We start from the raw sequence: 11,272 nt of genomic DNA, 5'->3' as shown, positions 1-11,272 counted from the left end.
AAAAACCTTCTGTCGTGCCCTGACCGGTGTGGCTCCTTGTTTGGGCTCCCACCGCAAAAGGGAAAGGTCTGGGTTGGATTCCTTGTCGGGACACACGCGTGGGTTACAGGTTCCCCCGTCAGGGCCCACGCGAGAGGCCGCCATCGCACACTGATGTTTCTCTCCCTCTCTTTCTCCCTCCCTTTCCCTCTCTCTGGAAATAAATAAATAAACTTTTTCAAAAAAAATAAATAAGTAAAACCTTAAATTTTAAAAAAATCTTCCACTGTAAAGATATGTTAAAAACCAATGAATGGAGTTGAGGGTGAGGCTTGCCTACATGGCCCCCAACTCTCCACAAACATTCCATCACCACCGTCCCAGTGGGAACGCGTCCACTCGACTTTCTTGAAGATTTTATTCATGAACTTTGAAAAATTAAAAGACATTGAGCCGAGGAATTCACATGTGGTTCACATGTGGCATGTGCGAGTGTACGGAATGAAAGGCCTGGTATCTCAGTGCTCTGGAAGTCTCTCATGCAGTCTCATTAGAGGTCCCCTTGACCTGAAGAGGCCCAGAGCTGACTTCCCCTGACCCAGATTTACAGCTGACTCTCCCAGCAAAGCTATTCCAGTCTCTAAGCCAGTTCCTCTGAAACTGGGTGGGGGGAGGTGAGGCTGGAAAATAAGCCCCTGGGTTCAAGGTCAGGGCCAGGAAGATATAATACCTTTATTAAGTCCTATCAGAAGCTGACTTGAGCTGTCTTGCTTCCTCCCCTGAAACAATGAGACAAAAAGGGGAAAAATTATCATGGAAAATGCCTCCAGGGCCATGCCTTAGCGTGTCTCTTCTGAACAGCTCTATATTTCAAAAGAGCGCTGTATAGTCTCTGGCCTAAGTAATCCCTCTGGGAGGCTGAGCCAGGGGTTGGGAGTTTGAAAGCCTGGAGGGGAAGTGAGGACCTAAAATTATCCCTGAGGAAAAAGAACCAGTTTCATCTCCCAGGGACCCGGCAGCTCACCCATGAGCGGGGTTTGTCGCTGGCTCCCAAGACAATGACTTCTGCGCCCAGGCAGTACCCCAAGCTGACCTTGGGCGCCGAGGCAATGACTAGAGGCTGGAGGTGAAGAGGCTCAGCCCCAACCCCTGCGCCAGGTCTGAGGACTGGAGGCCCCCCTTGGACTGAATCTTGGCTCAGGCCTCCTGCTGATCACCAAGGCAGTCACTCTCAAGTTGTTTTTGCAACACCCCAGAGTGTTGCCAGTTGTCTCAAAGGGGTGTCATAAGATTCTTAAAGAGTAACCTCTAAAACAAATCCATGCCATTCAGCAATTCCCCGCCCCCCAGGAGGACATCAGGATTGGTGGGGGGAGGGAAAGCGGAGCCAGGAAGTCAAGCAACTTTAAAGGATGTCAGTGTTTTACAGGTTGACCTTGTTATTCTGAAGAAGTGCATAAAAATGTTTACATTAAAAAAAAATTCCTTCACCACGCGAGTGTTCCTGGGTTTGGGGAATGGTTATGCCGGTAACCATAGGAGGCTGTGAGGAGAGGAATTCCAGGCCTCTGGGAGCCGAGGCTCTTCTGAGCCAGCAGAGCCATGGAGGCACCTGGCGCACTTCCTCCTCTGCCTGGGGGGGGCGGGGGCGGTGGCCGTGGACCCTCCTCCCGGAGTTCTCCGTCTGGCCTTCCCCCGGCTCACGCTGATGGCAGGGTGAAAGGCTCTTCCTCTTGCCGCTTTGGCTTCTTTTTAAATTTAATCTCTCGAGTAGGTCACGCAGTCACCTTTTCAACCATCAAACTACACAAAATGCCTTCATCCCGGTTTGTCTGTCCTGAGCAGGTCACTGCCATTTCTCTCTTGTGTATCGTTCCAGTAATATTTTATGTAAAAATAAGTCAATACAAATACATATGCTTTTGTCCTTTTTTTCTACACTAATAGTAGTAAAATGTACCCAATTTTCTGCACCTTAATTATTTTATTTTATAAGATTTTATTTGCTTATTTTTAGAGAGAGGGGAAGGGAGGGAGAGAGAGGGAGAGAAACATCAATGTGTGGTTGCCTCTCATGTGTCCCCCACTGGGGACCTGGCCCCCAACCCAGGCATGTGCCCTGACTGGGAATCGAACTGCCGACCCTTTGGTTTGAAGTCCAGCACTCAATCCACAGCCACACCAGTGAGGGCTGCACCTTGATTATTTTAATTTAGCAATCTGTATCAGTAACTCCTTCATACCAATACACAAAAGCTTCCCATTCTTAGTATTCTGCTGTATGGATATACCACAACCTATGAATGAAACTGGTTAACTACTGATGGACGTCTAATTTTCTTCCAATCTTTACTAATAAATGATGTTGCAGTGAATAACTTGTTTGCATGTCACTTCACATATGTGCAGTATATTTGTAGAACAAATTCCTACAAATAGAATCACTAGATCATAAGGCATCTACTTTTGCAAATTTAAAAGGTATTACCAAACTACCCGCCCTGGGCAAAATACTGATTTACACTCATCAGTCATTTTCTGATGGCCAGCCGGGGTTCGGAGGCAAATAACCTGCTGCTTTGGGAAGTCGTCCTAATGGCTGGCCCTGGGGATATAGTGCGGCCTGGCCTGCAGAGGTCATACAACTCTGGACAGGAGCTCTCATTGCCCAGAGGGAGCTTCATCCTGGCCCTGGGCCCCCAGACGACCTTTGTGCTGTGCCCTGGGCAGCAGACAGTGAATGAGGGCCTCTGGATCTACTGAGTTGAGGCCTCCAGGCTGCGGTTTATTTGTTGGGAGCCCCAAAGATGTAAGCTCTCTTGTTGCATCAGGGACGGTTGTATGATGGGCTGTGACTCAGAAGACGTGGTCAGCAGAGTCGGAAGAGGCAGCAGCCTCCTGGCGGGCAGAAGTTCTGGGAGCACAGGGGTTGTAGCTTGTGGTTGGTGCTATGCTCCTCACGACTAACTTCATGTATGTGTGCATTTCCACCCTGTTACATGTTCATGTTCATGTTACATGTTCATGTAACAGGGTGGAAAGAAATGCAGGGGAGTTCAGGTGACTGCAGCCTGGCACCTCATCTAAGACGACATGTGTTAGAGGTATTATTGCCTAGAATTATAACATTCCCCTCTAGCTTTAAAGTTCTTGGAAGGGAGCAAAAACTAAGTGAAAGTCCTCCCCACACTCCACTCCCCAGATACTCTGTCTCCCTTCTTCACAACCTGCTATGGAATTGTTCTAGTTTCTTTGAATAGTCATCAAAATCCTTAACAATAGGAGAAGCTGCACCCCAAGGGCTGGGAAATGCTACCCATCCTACCAGCAGACCAGACAAGACTTTCTCGGGGTTCAGTAAGGGGCACCCTTCAGAGGGTGCCTCAGGGAGAGAGATCAAACCAGTGGGACAGGGAGAGAGCTGGAGAGGGTGCCCACAAACCTGCAGGTAAGCTTCTCTCATCACCTTCCGAGTCACCCCTGAGTGCTGCTGTGGCTGGTTTCTTTGTAAGGCCCTTTCTTTGACTGGGGGAAGGAGGCAGCTTGAAGCCCCACCATCCCCTGGGAGGGAGAGTTCATGCAAGCCTGGAGCCTATCTGGCTCAGAAAGAGGCTGGTCCTCATGCTGAACACGCTCCGGCCCCTTCTCTCCCATCAACCCACATCCTCCCCCCTGGAAAGCAGGTGCTCAGGAAAGGTGGCTGGCACTTGGAAGGAAAGAGTGCAAAACACAGGATAGTTTCTCCTCCAACAGGGAAACCAAGACCTTGAGTAAGGAACTTCTGTGGCTGGCAAGAGGAGGAAGTCAAGCCCCACAAACCCTTTTGGATAGACAAAAGCGCATCAGGAAAGGAGGGGGCAGTCAGGGCCCAGATGCCAGTGGAGAGGTTGTGGTAGGGGAAATGGAAGCTTCCTGTTTTTGAAGAAGTCACGATGGGGAAAATGCCACCTGGTTTTGTTTGTTTGTTTATTTGTTTGTTTGTTAATCTCAAGAGGAGATAACACATTTGCTTCTAGTTAGGAGAGGACTGTCTTCCCTTTTCATGACAAAGGCGAAACAGGAGGAGGAGGAGATAACCTCAGGCCTGCTGTTCAGCCTGTCACCACAGGAGGACCTTGATAGTGGGGTGCCAGCTATTCAGTCACCACCAGGCGCACTTTTCTCCGCTCCAGTCTCCATGTAAAACATGCTGATAGAGAGGCGACTAGGACCCAGCCCCTGCCCCCAGGAAGGAGACTCCCAACCCCGTAGAGGGAGTGGGCTTCACTTTGTTCTCCCGAAGCACTCCTGCCAGTGCTGTGGTGGGCAACTTTGTCTGATTTTGGAGACAGGAAAGGAACCAAGGAAGGGCACACCAAGGCGACGCCTTTGAGGAGAGCCTGCTGTACTTTTCACTCCGCTCCCCTAGCCGGACGGGCCCTTTCCCACTACTAGTAAGATAATCGCATTTAACCCTCTGTCTTCCCAATCCCGGGTCACTCATCCTGCCCTCTCTCATGCCTAAGCTTGTTCCCAGCAGCCCTGGGCTCCTGTGACAATGTCGCTCCACAGATGCTCCGCAAGATATTGGCAGCGGCAAGAGGCTGCGGCGATCCTGTCCTTTTTACAGACCATGCTATTAAGATTTAGTGAGGAGACTGTTCAGGGTCACAAAGAAAATGGGGTGAGGAAGCTGGGAAGAGAAGCCAGTTGTCCTTGGGTCTTCAGCCTGACAGTGTTCTCCTCTGGCCTTAACTGGCAGCTCATTCTTCCTTCTGGGCTGGAGAGGGGCTTGGCAGTGCAGGGTAGTGAGGGGGGAGACGCAGGGAGGGCTGGAGACAAAAAGCAAGAAGTTAACATTGACCTCCTCTGCTTCCTGGAGGAGGTGAAAGGGTTAATCCAGCAGTGAGGGAGGGTAGAAGAAGAATGGGTGAAGGAAGCTAGACTTCTGAGCTATGGCCCGCCAGGGCCTGGCTGGGCTCTCCCAGAGCCGGAAGGATGGCTTTGTTCCTAGGGACACAGTTTATCTGTAAGCCCAAAGGAAGGAGGTCCCGAAAAGGGTGGAGAGCAGGGAGGCTGGGAGGCAGAGAACGTAAACAGTGTTGGGAATGTCAGCCCTGTCCCGGGAGGTGGGGGAGTGGAAGGCAGCCCTGGGTTTCTAAAACTGTTCTCTCTTTAAATCATTAATTAATTAATATGAAAAATAAAAAGATGCCATTTCTTTTTGGTATCTAGATCCCATTGAAATATGCCAAAGGATGCCATGGACACTCAAGGCCCAGGGCTCCCGTGGCTCCCCGGCCCAATCAGGACCACAGAGTACCAAAAAGAAATGGCATTTTGAAGGCAAAGAGCTCTGGTGAGGGGCAGCATCGGCCTCCTCCATGCCTTCATCCTTATTGCAAGAGGGAGAAGGAGGCCAATGAGCCAACTGAAATCTGTTTCATGTGGTCAAAGTTAGGGTCTGGGGACAAGAAGGAACCAGCAGGAGAGACGCTTTGAAAGGCCACACATACACACGCAAAGGTGAGACACAGTGATGCACACACCCAGCAAGGCAGAAACTCAGATGGGAGCGCTGTCACATACAGTCACACACAAAGATGGGCACAAGTGTAACACCCACATGGCACACACATGTGCGGATATGAACTCCCCACCATCAGACAATCAGACACACAGACTCAGGGCTGCATCCACACAGCCGACAGAAACTCAGAGACTCAGATGCATGCCTCTCCCACTAAAAGAGTCATCACATTCATATGCACAGACATGTGCACCCAACCCAAGCCCTTACCCGCTCGGAGATGCAAGCCCATACCCTGCACCAAAGCCCAGTTAGTACCCCACTTGGGCACGCTCCATGGGTTGAGCTGGGAATGAAACACCAAACGGCCTTGCTGCAAAAAGCGCAAGCGGAACCAGGTCAGAGGTCGGCATGCTTGGCTGCATCTCTCACCACTCATCGCTCAGTAGTGGTGCTAATGACACCGAACTTCAGGTCCTGAGTCTGTCGTGGGAAAGTCTTTTCAAAGCAAGACAGACAGAGCAGCCTAAACCCAGCAGCAGTCTCCTTTGCTCAGGGGGAACAAGTCACTGGCTAGCCAGTCCTCCATGTTCACTGTCATTTGTCCCAGGGAAACGTCTCAAGCAAGTCCTTTTTTTGGAAGAGGATGGCCGAGAAAGAATGCCTGCCCTGTTGAATCGATTACTTATTCACCAGTCAGCACTCACTGCCCACAACCATGTGTGGGGCACCAGGCCGGGGGCTGGGAGATACCAAGAGGCAGCAGGCATGATTGTTACCTTCAAACAGATTCCGCTTTCGAAGGCAAAACTTACACACAGGAAAATCACTGCCAAATGACAAGGGCAGAAGGAGGGAAGTGCGCACCCGTGATAGCTGGGTCCCGAGAAAGAAGAAATCACTTCCAGATGAGGGTAATCAGAAAAAACTTCACGGATATGGGAATTGAAGCTGAGTGTTAACAAATGATTAGGACTTGGAAAAGCATAGGAAAGAAAAAAAAAAAAGCAGCCTCCCAGATGCTAGGACTATCATACACAAAAGTGTAGATATTTGCCAGATTGGTGTGGTTTCTTTAAGCTGCCGGGTCCACTTTGGTTAATATGCAGGCACCTCAGAAAAGGGGCCCATTGGCATTTACTCACCATTCTCAGCCTCAGTCCTGGGTACTTCACCTTCATTTATTCATTCCTAGTTACATTCAAACTTACAGGTTGATACTCATTATACTGGGTTCTCACCTCTCATTTTGAAGTTGACCAAAGTGATACCTTCCTGCTGAAAAGGTTTCTTATTCCTAAGACTAGCTGTTCCACCACAAACTTCCTGGAACACCCTCTTTCCCTAATCGACTTGCCCCTAGGGCCCTTGTCTACTACCACCTCCTCAAAGGGTACATTCTCACCTGGTTCACCAGCCTAACTGGACCATGATGAGCCCTCTCTGGAGGCATTTAAAGGCAGTCTTTCTCTCATACAGCTTCCAAGAGGTGTAGAACACCGGGAAGAACAATGGATTAAAAAATGTTGTTAGAGCCCTTACCAGTGTGGCTCAGTTGTTTGGGCATTTTACTACAAAGCGAAAGGTCGCTGGTTCAGTTCCCATTTCAGGGCACACAGCTGGGTTTCAGGTTTGGTCACTGACCATCGTGGCACGTGTGAGAGTCAACTGATCAATATTTCTCTCTCACAGAAATATTTCTCTCCCTCTGTTTCTTCCTCCCTTCCCCTCTCTCTGAAAACGAATTTTAAAGAAGTATTGTTAGAAAACAAACTCATAGACATTGATAACAGTGTGGTGGTTACAAGAGGGAAGGGGGGTTAGGAGAGGACGAAGAGGTTAAGAGGGTCAAATACGTATTGTCGGAAGGAGACTTCGGATGGTGAGCATACAATGGAATATACAGATTATATAAAATTGTATCAGAAACTTACACGATATTATCAACAAGTTACCCCAATAAATTTATTTTTTTTAATGTTGTCATCCCTGGCTAGTGTGGTTCAGTGGATTGAGTGCTGGACTTCAAACCAAAGAGTTGCCGGTTTGATTCCCAGTCTGGGCACATGCCTGGGTTGTGGGCCAGGTCCCCAGTAGAGGGCGTGCGAGAGGCAACCACACAATGATGTTTCTAATCCTCTCTTCCCTCTTTCTCCCTCCCTTCCCCTCTCTAAAAATAAATAAATAAAATCTGCTTTAAAAATTACCATCTTAACCATTTTAAAGAATAGACCTCTGGAGAATCAGAGCTGCGAGGTGCTTGGACAGGTCATCTTGTCCAGTATCCTCTACTTGTGCAGATTGTAGCTTAAAGAGCCAAGTAATTTATCTAAGATCTTACCCACGTGGCTGGTCTCCATGTTGTCGGCTCTTGGATGTGTTTCTTTTCTAACACACCAATCTTCAGAACCGGAAAGCTGGGTATGGAAAATACATCTTTCGTTCTACGTTGGCATGTGTGATGAGTTCATTGAAATACGTTCTTCAAAACTTCAGCATCCCCCTATGAAATAATAGATGTGGGCAAGATCATCAAAAGCTATGAAAACCATTAGATGAAAGCTGAAAGAGGGTTTTATAATGAATGGAGCAGGCTGACCATACCCAAACCCCACTGATCAATTTTAATATCACCAAAAGAGGCACAGCCAGATTTTACATGCTTCCCAATGTAATGTAGTAAAAGTACATGGCACCTTGACTAAGAAAAGCACAGAAGACTCAAATTACTAAAATGAGAAATAAAAGAAAAAACATTATGACCAAATTTACAGAAATAAAAATGATTGAAAAAGAATAATATTGACACCAACAGAATGGATAATTTAAATTAAATGGGCAGACTCTTAGAAACACAAATTTCTACCAAAACTGACTCAAAAAGAAATAGAAAATTTAAATAGATCTGTAACAAGTAAGAAAATTGAATGAGTAATCAAAACCTCCTAACAAAGGAAAAAAAACTGCATGGGTTCACTGGTGAATTCTACCAAACATTAAAGAAGAATCGATCCCAATTCTTCTCAAACTCTTCTAAAAAATTGAAGAGGAGGGAATACTTTCTAACTCATCCTGACACCACAGATAAAAACACTACAAAAAAACAACTATACACTAATGTCCCTTGTGAACATAGTTGCAAAAAATCCTCAACAAAATACCAGGAAACCAAATTCAGCAGCATATTAAAAGGATTATACACCAAGACCCAGTGAGGTTTATCCTAAGACTGCAACATATGAAGTCAATGTAATATGTGACATTAATAGGTCAGTTGAGAAAACATAATCATCTCAACTGACGCAGAGGGTTAGATGTGGGCTAATGTGAACACATTTTCATAGTAAAAACATTCCATAAAGTAGTAGTAGAAGGGAACTGCCTCAATATGATAAATGCTTTGTATGAAAAACATCACACTCAATGGTGTTTTTCCTCCCTAAGATCAGGAACAAGACAAGAATGCCCACTTTTGCCACTTCTTTTCAACATATAACTAGAAGTCCAAGCCAGAACAATGGGGGAGTGGGGAGAAGAAATAAAAGGTATCCAAAGTGGAAAAAGAAAACTATCTCTAACACACTAAAGAATCCACACAAAAAAATTATTAGTGCTAGTAAGCAAACTCAACAAAGGTGTAGGATACAAAATATGAAATCAGTTGTATTTCTATGCACTACCACTGAACAATCTAGACAGGAAATTGAAAAAATAATTCCATTTGCAATAGCATGGAAAAGAATAAAATATTTAGGAATGAATTTAACCAAGGAGGCCCAAGACATGTACACTGAAAACTACAAATTGCTGAGAGAAAATAAATGGAAAAACATCCCAGGTTTCTGGATTGGAAGACTTAATATTGTTAAGATGACAATACTACCCCAAGCAATATACAGACTCATTGCAATCTGTATCAAAATCCCAGTAGATTTTGTCACCATCAACCTTTTTCTGCACCAGTTAAGATGACCACGTTTCTTTCTCCTTCATTCTATTATTGTTACATATTACATTGATTTTATATGTTGCTTCTGTAGGCATTTTTTTGCAAAGATGGAAAGCCCTATCTTAAAATTTATATGAAATCTAAAGGCATAGCAAACAGCCAAAACAATCTTGAAAAAAAAGAAAACAAAGTTGGAGAACTCATACTTCTTGATTTCAAAACTTAGTACAAAGAAGCAATAATCAAAACTGTGTGACCCTGCCCAGGCAGCTTAGTTGATTAGAGTGTCATCCTGATATGCCAAATTCGTAGGTTCCATTTCGGATCAGGGCACATACAAGAAGCAATCAACGAATGCATAAATAAGTGGAACAACAAATCAATTTCTCTCTCTCTCTCTCTCTCTCTTTCTCTCTCCCTCCTCCTTCCTCTCTCTCTCTAAAATCAATAAATTAAAAACAGTGTGATCTGACATAAGGATTAGTATATAGACCAATAGAATAAAATCAAGAGCCCAGAAATAACCCCTCACAAGGTCAAATGATAGTCAAGAAGGGGGACAATCATTCAATAGGAAGAGAATAGTCTCAACAACTGGTGCTAGATAAACTGGATATTCACGTGGAAAAGCACAATGTTGGGCCTTTACATTACACCTGTTAAAATCAAACGCAAACGAAGACCAGATGTGAAAATTTCCTGAGCAGACAAAACTAGGTTAGTCACACAGCAAATTTTAATTTAGTTTATTTTGCAAGACAAGCAAGACTAACTTGACCTGTATCACTTTTTGCTCATGCCTCTGAAAACTGTAAGTGAAATTTAAACTGTTCCCTAAAATTTATATGAGGTAACCACTAACCAATTTGCTATCATTTAAGAAAATTCTGTAATTTTCTTTAAAATTATGGAATTATAATTGATTATATTCAATTACATAATTGAATATAGAATTATAACTGATCATAACCAATCACTGCAAAGAATAAACAGTCACTGTCTCCTCACTATATAAGCTGTTTTATAACAATATACTTCTGAGCCTCTTTCCATAGATAACAATGAACTAAAAATAGATAAGGATCTACGTTTAAGAAATAAAACTACAAAACTTTTACAAGAAAACAAAGAGGCAAGTCTTCACAACCTTAGATTTGGCAACCGTTTTTTAAATATTACACTTAAAAAGCACAGGCATCAAAGGAAAAAGAGATAAATTGGACTTCATTGAAATAAAAAAACTTTTGTGCATCAAAGAAAACTATCAAGAAAGTGAAATGACAATCCTCAGTAAGGAAGAAAATATTTGTAAATCATATGTTTAATAGAGGTTTAACATCCAGAATATATAAAGAACTCCTGCAACTCAACAACAGATAAACAACCCAATTTAAAAATAGGCAAAGGACTTGAGTAGATATTTCTCCAAAAAAGATGTAAATACCCAGTAAGAACATGAAAAGATGGTCACCATCAGGGAAATGCAAATTAAAACCACAATGAGCTACAACTTCACACCTACTAGGATGACTATACTTTTTTTAAAATAGAAAATAAGTGTTGGAGAAGATGTGGAAAAATTGGGACCCCTTCTGACACCGTGGTAAACAGTTTGTCCATTCCTCAAAAAGTTAAACATAAGATTATCACATGGCCCAGCACTCCCACTCCTGGGTATGTACCCCAAAGAATTGAAAACAGGGTTCCAACAGGTATTTGTTTCATAGATATTCACTGAGGCATTATTTACAATAATGAAAAGATGTGAACAACCATCAGCAGATGAATGGATAAACAAAATGTGATATATTCGTACAATGGAATATTATTCAGAT

The sequence above is a fragment of the Phyllostomus hastatus genome, unplaced genomic scaffold, assembly GCF_019186645.2.
Source record: "Phyllostomus hastatus isolate PE091 unplaced genomic scaffold, TTU_PhHast_1.1 phas_scaffold_46, whole genome shotgun sequence".
Taxonomy (NCBI): domain Eukaryota; kingdom Metazoa; phylum Chordata; class Mammalia; order Chiroptera; family Phyllostomidae; genus Phyllostomus; species Phyllostomus hastatus.
This window is presented reverse-complemented; position numbering follows the sequence as displayed.